General features: G+C 51.0%; 1 long non-coding RNA gene across 1 annotated transcript; it reads left to right on the plus strand.

Moving 5' to 3' along the window:
* The first annotated feature begins 834 nt into the window (after nt 1-834).
* On the plus strand, nt 835-3374 carry LOC115065500. The gene is made up of 4 exons (XR_003845276.1): nt 835-885; nt 2197-2380; nt 2753-2877; nt 3312-3374. It is a non-coding gene; the product is annotated as an uncharacterized LOC115065500 (long non-coding RNA).
* The last annotated feature ends 9687 nt before the right edge of the window (nt 3375-13061 follow it).

The raw sequence follows: 13061 nt of genomic DNA on the forward strand, positions 1-13061 counted from the left end.
GCCTCCCAAGTGCTGGGATTAAAGGCGTGCACCACCACCACCACCCAGCCCTTTCTTTCTTGACAGGGTTTCTCTATGTAGTCGTGGCTGTTCTGAAACTCACTCTGTAGACCCTCGGCTGGCCTCGAACTCAGAGATCTGCCTGCCTCTGCCTCCCCAATGCTGGGATTAAAGGAGTGCACCTCCCCTGCACCCTGGCTGTTTTGGGTATTTTTACCTAAGGCACACAACAAAGACCACCTTTGTGGAAAGGGAGCCGGATACTGAAAGACAGTCTCTTCAGTGGACAGTATTTCCAAAAGCTTTCTGCTGGGAAAGTCCATGAGTGTGTGAGGCTCTGTCACTATACTGCAGGTCTGAGGCTTGCCCTTGACCAGTCCCTGACTGGAATGTATGCATGAGACAGCTGAGAGAAGACAGAGCAGGAGTTCAGGGAGAGGCCCCAGATTTGAAAGGGACCACCTTTCCATTCTCCGTGCTGACTGAGTGCCACCCCAGTGCCTGAGGCCTCCTAGGCACTGTGAGCTGAGCACACCTGCCTTTCCCGGCCACAGATAGATTTTCTTTTGAGGCAGGTGATCTCCCTACCTATGTGAATGTGAAGGTGACACTCCTGTCACAGAATTCCGCAGAGTTACCCTCGATTCATTCTGGAATTGGCTTTAATGGTTTTCTTTGCCAACCAACACCTTGGGGAACAGCAGTGGCCCTCTTGGCAGCATGCCTGTTTTTCTTCTGAGGAACTGCCCCTCCTCCATCCTGGATTCAGTACACGAGGTCCTAGTAGAGTGACTCTAGCCTTTCCTCTCCTTGTGGTGGGCACAGTGCCCAGGTCGGATGTGTCTGAGTCAGAGTGACAGAATCCAGGATCAGATCACAACCCAGGTAGGCCACTATGCAACTTGGGAGACTGGGGTTCTCTTTTGGTGTTTGTTTTCTGAAGTCCCTGGGGAGTAGGGACAAGGGAGTCTTTTCTACTGGGAGCACAAGCTAATATGCTAACGCTAGTCCGGAACTGCTGGGGCTATTTTTGTTACTGTAGGGAGAATGAAGAAAGGCTGATATCACTCAGTGGTAGAATGGTGTGGCCTCGCATGTGTGAGGGCCTCGGTTCAGTCCCCAGGACTGGTGTGACTGGAGCCAGCAGACCAGATTACTACACCCTCAATGACATCATCACTCAGGCCTTTGGACCTAGCCATTCCTGAAGCTGGACCGTCCCTGGATTTTTTCTAGTGACCAGTCAACAGTTCTCTTATCTGTTTGAGTCATCTTGAATGGAGTTTCCATCTTTTGCACTTGCAGAATGAGAGTCCCAATACAACGTCCATCGAGATACAGTCCTGTGCTAGAGCAGGAAGAACACTGAAGTCTGCAGTTGCAGGGGGCGTGCGCGTGGTGTGGCGTGCACGTGGTGTGATGTGGCGTGGTGTGGTGTGTGTGTGTGTTAGTATATGCTGAGAATAAGTGTGTGAGCTGAGTGTGCACAATGAGTGTGAGTCCTCATGCTACCCTGCACACTACTGTGTGGGCGTTGCACAACTACATGCAATTGTGTGTCTGAGTATGTGTCCGGGGTGATTTGTGTGAGCTGTCAGTGTGAGCCTCCACAGCTCTTAAGCCCTGGATCAGGGTGACCCTGCCCTGACAGGTGGGGTCCCTTCCCCTTGGGGCCTCTTCCACCTTCTGCCCTCCGTCCCCTCCTCCCCTTCACATGCTGACAACAGCTGCCACCCTCAGCGAGTGCTGACAGCTGCAAACTTAAGTGGCTCCAACAATAAGGGTGGCCCTGCCCCAAAGGAAGAAACGAGTACTGCCATAGCCAGGGAGCCTGGAAAGGGTGGGAGTGGAGCTTCCCTGGGGCCCAGGAGAGAGAGAATGCTGACGTGGCAGCCGCCCTTGTGAAACCTTTTCCTGACAATGACGGCCTGAAAATCCCCAGGCCTCAGTTTACAACAACCAAGGTCACGGACTCCTTGTCTGTGACGCATCCCTTGGAGGCTGGTCATGCGCTCTCTGCTGCCATCTGCTGGGCATTTTCTTCTTGCGGCCGCGGAGAGAAGCCAGACTGACGCCCTGGCCAGAGCGGCTTCCTCCACTTTTTTTTTTTTTTTTTTTTTTTTCCTCATCCCACGCAGCACATGGGTTGGGCTCCCTAGGTTGGGGACCTGGCTTACTTGACGCTCATCATCATAGGTCTGACCTCAAGGCAACAAGACCGAGCTGGCAGACAGACAAGGGGAAACCAACCTGCCTCTGCGCGTTTCCAGACTCCACCCGCAGGATTGTGCTTAGCTGGCCCACGCCTGGTGGGAGATGACGGGGACTTAGATACCTAAGCATCTGGGAATCGCTAACCTCCAGACAGATAGACACCAAGGTTCAGATAATTCCTCCAGCCATGTCTGCACCTTTTGCTCGCTCTCTCTCTCTCTCAGCTCTCGGGTCCTTCCAGTTCCCCACACCTCAACCCTGCTCCCCACCACACCACAGCCTCTCCCTCGCCTCAGTTACTCTTGTAGAAATCACCTGAATATCACTCCTACCTCTGATCCTTACCACACTTGACCTGTCCCTTCTGTCTGCTTAGGTCTGCTCTATCTAATACAGTGCCTGTCTCTCATCTGTGGGGCCCCAGGGTTATCTTAGCCCTTTCCTTATCTACTGGGAGCCAATAGGCATGGCTGGAATTATGGGCTGGTGTCTCTAGAGGGGCTATGTGATAGGAGCATCATCTACTTTATATCTACAGTGCATGGCAGGATCCTGGCAAACGGCATATGGCAAATGCTCACACAAAAGGAACTGGCTCGATCAGACCAATATGCTCCCGTCAAGAGCAACAGGACTCATTGGCTCAGTGTGCATTCTATCCAGGTATTTGCTAAGGGCTGTAGAAAAGTCCTCACCGGGTCCCGAGACTATTCAGAAGGTGGGTGAGACCCCTGTGAGGCCCATTTTTCTAGGGAAGGGAACTGAGAGCCAAAGGCATTGAGTGATTGATCTGTCACACCCACAGTTCCCACCCAGCTCTTTTCTTACCCGCTGTGGCTGTCCTGGACCACAGCCCTGCACACTCTTACTTATGTGATGCTTTCTGTCCCTCCCAACCTCCCACTCCCATGCTACCTCTCTTTCCCCCACCATCCAAGTTTAGCTAAGGGCCCCCAGAAATCAGGGTGGGTCTGCAGCAGATGTCAGGGGCCGGGGGGGGGGGGAAGCTGAGGGATGAGAGAGAGAAAAGGCACACCCTTGCTCTTGCATTTGGCTAAACAAGCGTCCACAGACCCATTGTGCTTCCCAAACCTCAGGTTCCTAAACTGAGCTTGGAAGGACGAGGAAAGAGCTGCAGAGGCGGAGACTCTGACCCCAAGGCAATCAAAGAAAGGCCTTTCCCTGGCTTCCGTGTCCCTGTGGCAGGCTGGCGGTGGTGGTCGAAATCTCTGCCCCTCAGAGTCCTGGGGAGGATGGGTGGAAGAGGAGCAGCATCACAAGAAGGCTTCCTGTAAACTATGGAGGGTGAGGGGACAGGGTGAGGGGGCAGGGTGAGGGGACTTTGTGAGATGCTCAGTAGCTTGGCTCAGAGGTTGGGAGGAGGGAGAGAACAGGAACCTGGCCCAGCCGCAGGTTTTTCTGGTTTGGGAGCTAATGTCGTCAGGGAGGGGAGCTGTAGCCTCTAGGGGAGCTGCCTTGGTATCCCAGAAGGCCTGCTGACTCATGCTCCTCCCCCTCCTCCTCCTCCTTGTCTTAATTACTTCTTTTGTGCTTACAAAAGCAGCACATACTCTTTGTACAGAGAGGGCAGACAGCTCCTCCTGTCCAGGCTGCTGCTGACATTTTGGCATATGTTCTTCCAGGGTTTTTTGTTTTGTTTTGTTTTTGTTTTTTGACAGGGGCTCACTATGTAGCCCTGGCTGTCCCAGAACTCACTGTGTAGACCAGGCTAGCCTTGAACTCAACAGAAATCTGCCTGCCTGCCTCTGCCTCTGCCTTCCAAAGGCTGGGCTTAAAGGCGTGTGCCACCACACCCCTTCCCCGGCTTTGTTTTAATGAAGTTGTGTCTCTTCATTAAAGACAGAAGCCCATTCCTTGAGGACAGTGTAAATCCTTGCAGAACTGTAGACCACTTACTCCCTCCCACACCCAGTCGGGATTAAGGGCTATCCAAAGCTCTGTGGGATGCTGCATGAACAATGTGTCTGAGTGTATCCACAAATGGGCCTGAGAGACTGGTTAGGACCCCAGACCGGAAGGCCAAGGATACAAGTCCCACCCTCCCCGTGATTGGCAGCTGGCCAACTGTGGGCAGATTAGCCTCACTGAGCATTTTCCTCCTTCCTCTGGGGGGGGGGTGGTAGGGGGGCATAGAAATGACAGCAGATCTCCAAGGTATGGCTGAGGCAATTAAGGATGCTGAGCTCAGCACCCAGTCTGGCTCATCAAGGATGAGCTGTTGCTAGAGACACATGAGAAGCCCCCACTCCATTCTAGGCAAATTATCCTCCTTGGATAATATGGGAGAGATTAGTCACCGGGATTCTGGAACTCACCCGAAGATGGGAAGTTTGCATCTTGAGTCACAAAATCGGTTGCACAAGCGTGGGACGGGAGGAACTAAGATTTCCCAGGCAGGGTGGAAGTTCCTGCAGCCAGCCTCCTCTGCATCCCCGGTTGCTGAGCTTGTGGGCATCGGAGGTGATGGGTTCTGAGTGAGGCTGGCCAGTCCACCTTAAGCGATTCCTTTCTCCCTATCCAAGGATAACAGGCACGGGGGTGTGGTATGGTGTGGTGTGGTGTGGTGTGGTGTGGTGTGGTGTGGTGTGGTGTGGTGTGGGTGTGGGTGCTCGCAATGCTGAGAATCAAATCCGGGATCTTAGGCATGCTAAGCCTGGAGCTCTCTGCTGTAAAACCTCTCCACAGCCTCCATGTGTCTCCTCTTAGCACCTCTCTCAACCACTTTGGTCCTTCAACTTCCTTAGCCAAAGTGAAGGCATCAAAATCTGCCATTCTTTGCAGCCAGGCCCCGGGGAAGGCAGGAAGAGACTGATCTTGCCCATCTCTGGTGGGGCTTGAGTTCCCCTGAGCCTCGGGGCTCTCCCGTGCCCATCTCCTTCCTTCCTCCCTCCCTCCCTCCCTCCCTCCCTCTTCCCTCCCTCTGCCATCATGCCTGTTACAGACTGCTTGCCGCCCCTGCAGCAAGAAAAATGTCTTACATTTACTTCGGCTGTTTTGAATAGGGAGGCTTAGGTGGGAAGAAGCCTCATTTGATTTCCAGAATCCGTGATTTTCTCTTTGGTGGCTCTTGGCAGATGTGACTGGCTTAAGGATCTTGGGATGGGGAGGCTACCGTGGGTTAGCCAGACATACCCTAAAGCCAGCGATAGACTGGCCAAAGAGAAGATGAGGGAGCAGTGTGCCTGTCACTGGCCTAGCAGGAGAGGACACTGCCATCAGCTTGAAGATGAAAGGAGCCCCAAGTTTCCCAGAATTCCATGCTGTGGGGAAGGAAAAGACTGAAGCCTTGTGCTAGGCGGAGGGGGTACTGGTCTCCCAGGAAGACAGGTCACACAGTTCTAACAACTTACCAGACCGCTTTACAGGACAGACGCGCTGAGACGAGGGTGGGTCAGTGTTAGGCAGGTGGGTGGGACAACACCGTGACCCAGACTTCCCAGTTATGCATAGGTTTTGCCCTTTATTTAAGCCTAAACTTGGGGCAGCAAGAGACTCTGTGGAGTCATGTGGGATACATGCAGGGGGATGGCACATCCTTGGGAACTTAGGCCTGATTATGAGAAATTATCATCCTCATTCTTTGTCATCGTCCTGTTTACACCTGCAAGTCTTGGTCTATTGGTTCATGAATCTGCCATTAGCTTTATATAGAACTAAGGCCCTTCTATTGCGATTTAAGCTTCTGTTAGTTTGGCAGTCATTTATGACATTTCTTCTTCTTCTTCTTCTTCTTCTTCTTCTTCTTCTTCTTCTTCTTCTTCTTCTTCTTCTTCTTCTTCTTCTTCTTCTCCCTCCTCTCTCTCTCTCTCTCTCTCTCTCTCTCTCTCTCTCTCTCTGTGTGTGTGTGTGTGTGTGTGTGTGTGCACTCATTCCCTTTGGTTATTCACTTNTCCTCCTCCTCCTCCTCCTCCTCCTCCTCCTCCTTCAAGACAGGGTTTCTCTGTGTAGTCCTGGCTGTCCTGGAACTCCCTCTATAGACCAGGTTGGCCTCAAACTCAGAGATCTACCTGCCTCTGCTTTGAAAATGCTGGAATTAAAGGTGGGGGCTACCACCACCTGGTTCTAAGATTTTTAATTGGCTCTTAATGATAGCCAGCCACTTATTTTAATTTCATTATCAGTTTCTCACTAATGTGATTCCCACTTTAATGTCTGCTTTGGAATCCTATTTTACTTGGTTTCTGTGAGTTTAAGTGCTTCAATGTCCTTAGTGGTTTTGTTGTTGTTGTTGTCATTTGTTTTTTGTTTTTGTTTTTGTTTCTTTTTTTCTTTTTTGCTTTATTTCACGCTTTCATACATGTAGGCAAAACACCCATACACATAAAAATAAAAACTAAAAATTTGGGGCACAAAAAGCCCCCTCACCCCAGAGTCTGAGTTCAAATGGGGCTGGAGCGATGGCTCAGTGGTTAATAGCACCTGTGGCTCTTGTAGAGAGGACCCAGATTCAGTTCTTACCACCCACAAGGCAGCTCAGAAAGGGTCACTGTGACTCTATAGCCAGGCAATCCAACAGCCTCTCCTGACTCTCATGGGCTCCAGAATGTAAGCGGTGCACACATATACACTCAGGTGCTCACACGTACACAACAAACAAACAAACAAACAAACACATCGTTTTTTAAAAGCAGCAAACCCAAACTTAGCTCAGGGCTAGCTTCTAAGAGGATTCAGTAAGTCATAAGGATGATGGGTTCAGGACAATAATGTTTAACCCCTCTGAGGCTTTGTAAAAACCTGATGACAATAGGAAAATGGGGCCTCAGGTTAAAAAAAATTTTTTTGTTTTTGTTTGGATTGGCTAGTTTTTTTTTAAAATTTTTGTAATTTTTAAAAAAGATTTGTTTATTTTATGTGTATGAGTACACTATAGCTGGACAGATGGTTATGAGCCATCATGTGGTTGCTGGGAATTGAACTCAGAACCTCTGCTCACTCTGGTCCAAAGATTTATTTATTATTATATCTAAGTACACTGTAGCTGTCTTCAGACACACCAGAAGAGGTCATCAGACCTCATTACAGATGGTTGTGAGCCACCATGTGGCTTCTGAGATTTGAACTCAGGACCTTCAGAAGAGCAGTCAGTGCTCTTAACCACTGAGATATCTCTCAGGACCCTTTTTTTTTTTTTTAAGACAGGGTCTCTACATAGTCCTGCTTGTCCTGGAACTCATTCTATAGATCAGACTGGCTAGATCACACAGAGATCCACCTGCTTCTGCCTCCCTGCTGTTGGTGAAGGGTGTGCACCACCAGGCCTGGTGGAAAGTACATTTTAAAATGCAAAATCTTCTGCAAAAGCAATACACACACTGGCCAATGATGACGTTATGCTAAGTCCTAGAGAACAAGGAAGCCTGTCTTCCCAGGATGGGCCACAAGAGGGCGCCCTATGCCCCCAACATGAGTCACCAGCCCTTTACCAAGTTTCCAGGAGCAACCGCCCTTCCTCGTTTTTTTGTAAGTAAAGACTCTAGGCTCTCCATCTGGGAAGAGCTTGGGTTTGAGACACTGTTCTCCCTGTGTCCTTCCTTCCCAGGACAGAAGCCTGTGTCATGGCCCTTAGGGATGCTGTGAAATTGTTCCAGCTTTAGAGATCATACGAGGCGTGGCCTCAGGTATGCCGGCCGAATGCAGAGTCCTGATGAGCGCAAGCTGGGATCTCTTTACAGTAGGATTTCCTTGACTGCTTCTTCCCGGGTACAGCTTGCACACAGAAGATTCTGAGTGGTGCCAAGGTGAATAAAGAGCCCTAAACAAGAGAGGAGGACACCTTTAACCCCAGCACTTGGAAGGCAGAGGCTCACAGATCTTCGTGAATTTGAGGCCAACCGGGATAGCCAGGGGCTATGGAGAGAAACCCTGTCTCCCCACCACCTGCTTCCGAGAAAAAAAACCTAATAAAATGGGACACCTCTGGGGTCCTGCTTATTGTTCTTCTTGTGCACTCCTCTGGAGACCCTCTCAAGTCACAGTATGTGACTGTGACCTGCAGCCAGCTGGTGAGGAGTTCCGTGAGGACTTCAAATGGGAGCTCTAGAAGGAACAGCAGCAAAGATAACGCCTGGGCTCGTCCTGTTGGCTACTATTTCAGAGCTGAAAAGTACAACGGTTGCGGAGGCACCCTTGGGCCATCTCTCCTGTTCCCTGTTAGGCACTCAAGAGATGAATGATTCCAGAGTCTCAGACCCCTCTTCGGGGCTTGTTCTGGGGGCACTGAGGAGCAATATAGGAGCCCTTGGCACCTGGGGATGACCATATAAGAGGGCTTGTTTTATCTAAATATAGTAGTTTGGGAGATCATATGAGGCATGTGACTGTTTCCAACTGGGTTGGGTTTTTTTCAAGATGGGGTTTCTGTGTGTTGTAGCCCTGGCTGTCCTGGAACTCACTATGTAGACAAGGTTGGCCTCAAACTCCCAGAAATCCTCCTGCCTCTGCCTCCAGAGTGCTGGCATTAAGGGCATATGCCACCATGGACTGGCCATGTGACTGTTTTAAGTGTCCGGGCATCTAGTGTGGTGGTGCGTACCTATAACTCCAGACCCTGGGTTTAGTCATATTTTATTTATGTGCATATTTGTGTGCAGGTGCCCGTGGAAGCCAGCAGAGGGTGTAGGATCTCCTGGAGCCATGTGTCTGGAGTTACAAGAAGTTGTGAACCTCTCAACATGGGTTCTGGGAATTGAGCCTAGGTCCTCTGGAAGGACATCAAGTGCTCTTAACCACTGAGCCATCTCTGCAGCCCAACCCCAGCCCCTGGAGGCTGAAGCAAAGCAAGTTCAACGACTGTGTAAGAGGGCTTGTTTTGTCTACATACAGTAGTTTGGGGGATCATGCCAGACTTCATGGTGAGACCCTATCTCAAAAAAAAAAAGAATATTCTCATGTGTTGGCTTTGTGGCCTGAGGTACAACTGCAGCTGTGTCATTGCAAAGCTTGGCTCAGGGCCTGAGGCAACTCAGAATTGCACACATGTGTGATACGTGAACATATGATTTCAGACTGTGTTCTCTGGAACAGATGGAGAGGGCTTACCATGTGTTAGATTCCCCCAAGTCCTCTGTGGCCCTTGCTTAAACTCTAATGGTCCCCGTCTTCCACAAATCTCTACCCTGACGTCATGGCCCGGAAGCATCCCGAGACACCAGGAATGTGAAAGGCAGCTCAGATGTGGCCCCTGACGGGGGTCTCTGACCGGAAGTGTCTGCCAGGTGGAGGCACTTGGGGGTTATCGCAGTGAATACTGAGAAGTTCTTTCCTGCCCTTTACTCCCAGGAAGAACGAAGACACAAATCAAAGGTCCAGTACTTTATTACTGTCACAGAACAGAAAGAGGAAGGGGTTCAATATTCTCCCCCTCTCCCCCCCCCACACCATAGGAAAGCCACTGGGATGGGGGCAGCCTGAGGCAGGCAAGACTGGTGGGCAGAGCAGAGGAGGACTGCGGAAATTGTTAGCATTGACCGGATACCGTCACAGTCCCTGAGTGTGGCCTAAGGTCAGTGCCTTAAGCTCTTTCAGCCTCGGGCGCTGCCTATCTGCTCCCTCACTGGGTCACAGTGAGAACTGACGTGGTGCTGGAAGTGTCAAGCGTCAGAGGGTGGAGGGTGTGAGTCAGAGGGTGGAGGGTGGTGTTGCTATCATCAGCAAGTCTGCCGTCCTGAGTGGGTCAGCAACAGCCTCTGAATGTGAGCAGGAGGGGGGAGGGGTCGTCTCTCTTCAGAAATGTCTTCTGGAGGCTCGCTAGGAGCATAGCCCCTGGGGACTGCCTGGTCTCTGGAGACTCCAGGCCACATCAGAAATGAGGGCTGTGGAACTATATGATAATTACCACTTCCACTGACTCAGCCCAATGGACTAGGGGCAGTTTAGGATAGTTCGCAGGGACATGAGTGTGTGCCCGAGTGTGTGGGTGTGCGCATGTGGCTAGTGTCTTCTGTCACTGTCTACCCTTATGATGCTGAGACACTGTCTCTCGGCAAACCTGGAGCTCACCAACCCTGGCTGGGCTGGCTGGCTGGCTGGCTGCAGATCTCCAGGGGTCCTCTTGTCTTTCTCCCTACCAGCACTAGGATGCTAAGCGTGACCGCACGGCTGGCTTTCTACACAGGCGCTGGACATCCAAACTCAGTGCTTGACTGAGGAGCCATGTCCCCAGCACCTAAGTTCTAGTTTCCCCTTTGCTTTTATTTCTTTTTATTATATGTGTGTACACGTACGCATGTGGAGGTCAGACGACACGTTTCAGGAGTCAGTTTTTCTCTTCCCACCACGTGGGTTCTGGGAATTCTACTCAAGTCCTCAGATTGGTGGCCAGCGTCTTTGCTGATAAGCTCCGTCTCATCCTTTCAACCCAAGTTCTATTTTATAGCTGGATTTCTATCCCTGCCTCTGGCTCCCGAAGCTGAGATGAAAGGCATGTAGTTTATTTTTATTTTTGTTTGTTTGTTTGTTTTTAGCACAGTGTGCAAAGATTTACTAAGGAAAACCAAGAAAGAACTCCCAAGAGTTGGGGGGCAGGGAGCCATAAGGACATATGTATATGTGTAAGGGTATATGTAGTACCTGCCTCTACTCTTTCTTTTTTTCCTCAGACATTCAATTCCACGCTTGAAATCAACCCTGGCTCTACCTTTTACTTTCCAGGCGACCTGGCTCTTGTTTGGACCTAAGGAAAAGCGACTGTAAGCAGGGAGGCATCTCTGGCAAGAGATGAATAAGCACGTTTGCGGCTGTGCGCAGGGATCACAAGGGCTCCTGCAGTGGGAAGAGCCACCACTAGGGGCGCTCCAAGTCATGTATTTTCTACCTGTGGCTGCCCTCCAAATCCAACGGAGATGAATGGCTTTTAGTTTACCTAACTGATTTAATAAACTTTAAAAATAAATGTACGTGTGACTTTCTTAATAGTGTGGATGTGGGTCTGTGTTCCCTCCTCACCACAAGGTCTACAGGGAAGGAATGTGGAGGGTCAGAGTGGAGGGGAGCCGTCTCATAGTCTGGTTTTCAACCACTGTGTCTTGAGACAAGTTTCTCAAGAGTGAGGCAGTTCTGGGGTTCCCACAACCAGCCTCCCGGGGATGTTAGGAAATATGGACAGAGCGAAAAGAAAAGCTATACAAAGGTCAGAAAAGAGCTCCCAAGACCAACCGCTTACCTCCGACGAACCGCCTCCTCCTCCCTTCCTCCCCGGAAGGAAATGCCAGGGCGGGAAGGAGGCAGATCCAGCTGCTAAGCCATGACCTCAAGAACAGTATTTCCAGGAATCCCCATCTTAGCATCCAAGGGATTCCTGGGAAAACTGGACCGTGAGGACAAGGTGGGAGAGAGATGCCTTCAGCACGTGCCACGCCCCTAGGGACCAGCAGTTTTCTCTGCATCCACCGTGGAGTGCTGTATGCACCCTCCTTCCCGGGATGCAGCTTCCTGCTCTGGGAAGAGCAACCAGAGCTTTGAGTGGCTTGGGAAGTACCTTCCCTGAGGTCAGGAAGCATTTGGGACCGATCCTCCCTGCCTCCCTCCCCCCTGCCGTGGTCCACGGGGACTCTGGTCAGTGATTATGAAGTCCGTTCCCAGGCTCTAGTGACCTTCTCGCTGCGGTCCTCCAGCAGGTCACTTAGACTCTGATTCTCGCTCGATTGTAAAGTGGCATCAAATAGGACCCACTGGGTGGGTGAGGAGCCAGCATGAACGAAGCGAGGACACGGGACGCTTAGAAATATGTACGTATGGTCAGGGGCTGGTGAGATGGCTCAGCAATTAAGAGCATTGGCTGCTCTTCCAGAGGTCCTGAGTTCAAGTCTCAGCAGCCACCTGGTGGCTCAGAATCATCTATAAAGGGATCTGATGCCGTCTTCTGGCATGCAGGAGTGTGTGGGTCTGCCTCTGTTGCTACTACAGCTGAGACTAACCAAGACCAGGGTGGTGTTTGTTCTCCTACTCTACTCCATGAAGTGGGTCACCTTCCTCAGACCAAGCTTGGGAGGTTAAATATAAATGAGTATACCCCAGTGACTCTCCTCTGTTGCCCCTTGCCTCTCTGAAGCCTCTGGGACAAGGGCAGACATTTGTGAGATGCCAGGCTGGCTCAGGCAGTAGCACAGAGCCGGGGTAGAGCTCAAAGAGTGAAGACTGTGACCTCAGGCCTATGTCTGGCATTTTGTGGTTTGCAACATGACAGTGTCATATTGTTGGGTTACCAGGACCCCGAGCCTCTACTAGGGCTAAGGGTTGTTAGGGAGTGTCTGATTTACAGAGACGAAGGGGTTTCAACGCAGAACCACATACAGTGGCGATTCACTATGCAGTGTTGAGAAGTGTTCTGAGGGTGTGTTAGAACACGCCCCCCCCCCCCATGGGTCTCTGTTAGCAGGGTCTTCTCTAGGCTGAGGAAGTAGAGGCAGGGTGTTGGTGCTGGCGGCCCCTGAATGGACCAGAGCTTACTGTTGCAGATGGCACAAGAGTGATTAGCCTTGGTACAGCCTGAGCCCAGGAACATCACCACGAGCCCGTTACCCCAGGAACATCATCATCGGGCCTGTTACCCCATGCCAACACTTACCACGTCCTGGTGACGGCTGCAGAACATCTTCTCCCTTCCTGAGCTACAGTGCTTCATCTCAGACTCCCAACTGACCAGAGATGCAGCACTGCACCTCAGGCTGGGAGACAGGCGCTCCGCCGGGCGGCTTTCTTCCTGGGCAGGAGAAGAAGTGTGAACATGTGCAGTGGTCTGCCCATGTGGTCTTGACTTGCCCAGGAGCCCTCTGGGACTGACATTTCCACTTTCTTGTCCTTTTGTCTTTTTTTTTTTTTTTTTT

Source organism: Mus pahari, chromosome 15, assembly GCF_900095145.1.
Source record: "Mus pahari chromosome 15, PAHARI_EIJ_v1.1, whole genome shotgun sequence".
Classification (NCBI taxonomy): Eukaryota; Metazoa; Chordata; class Mammalia; order Rodentia; family Muridae; genus Mus; species Mus pahari.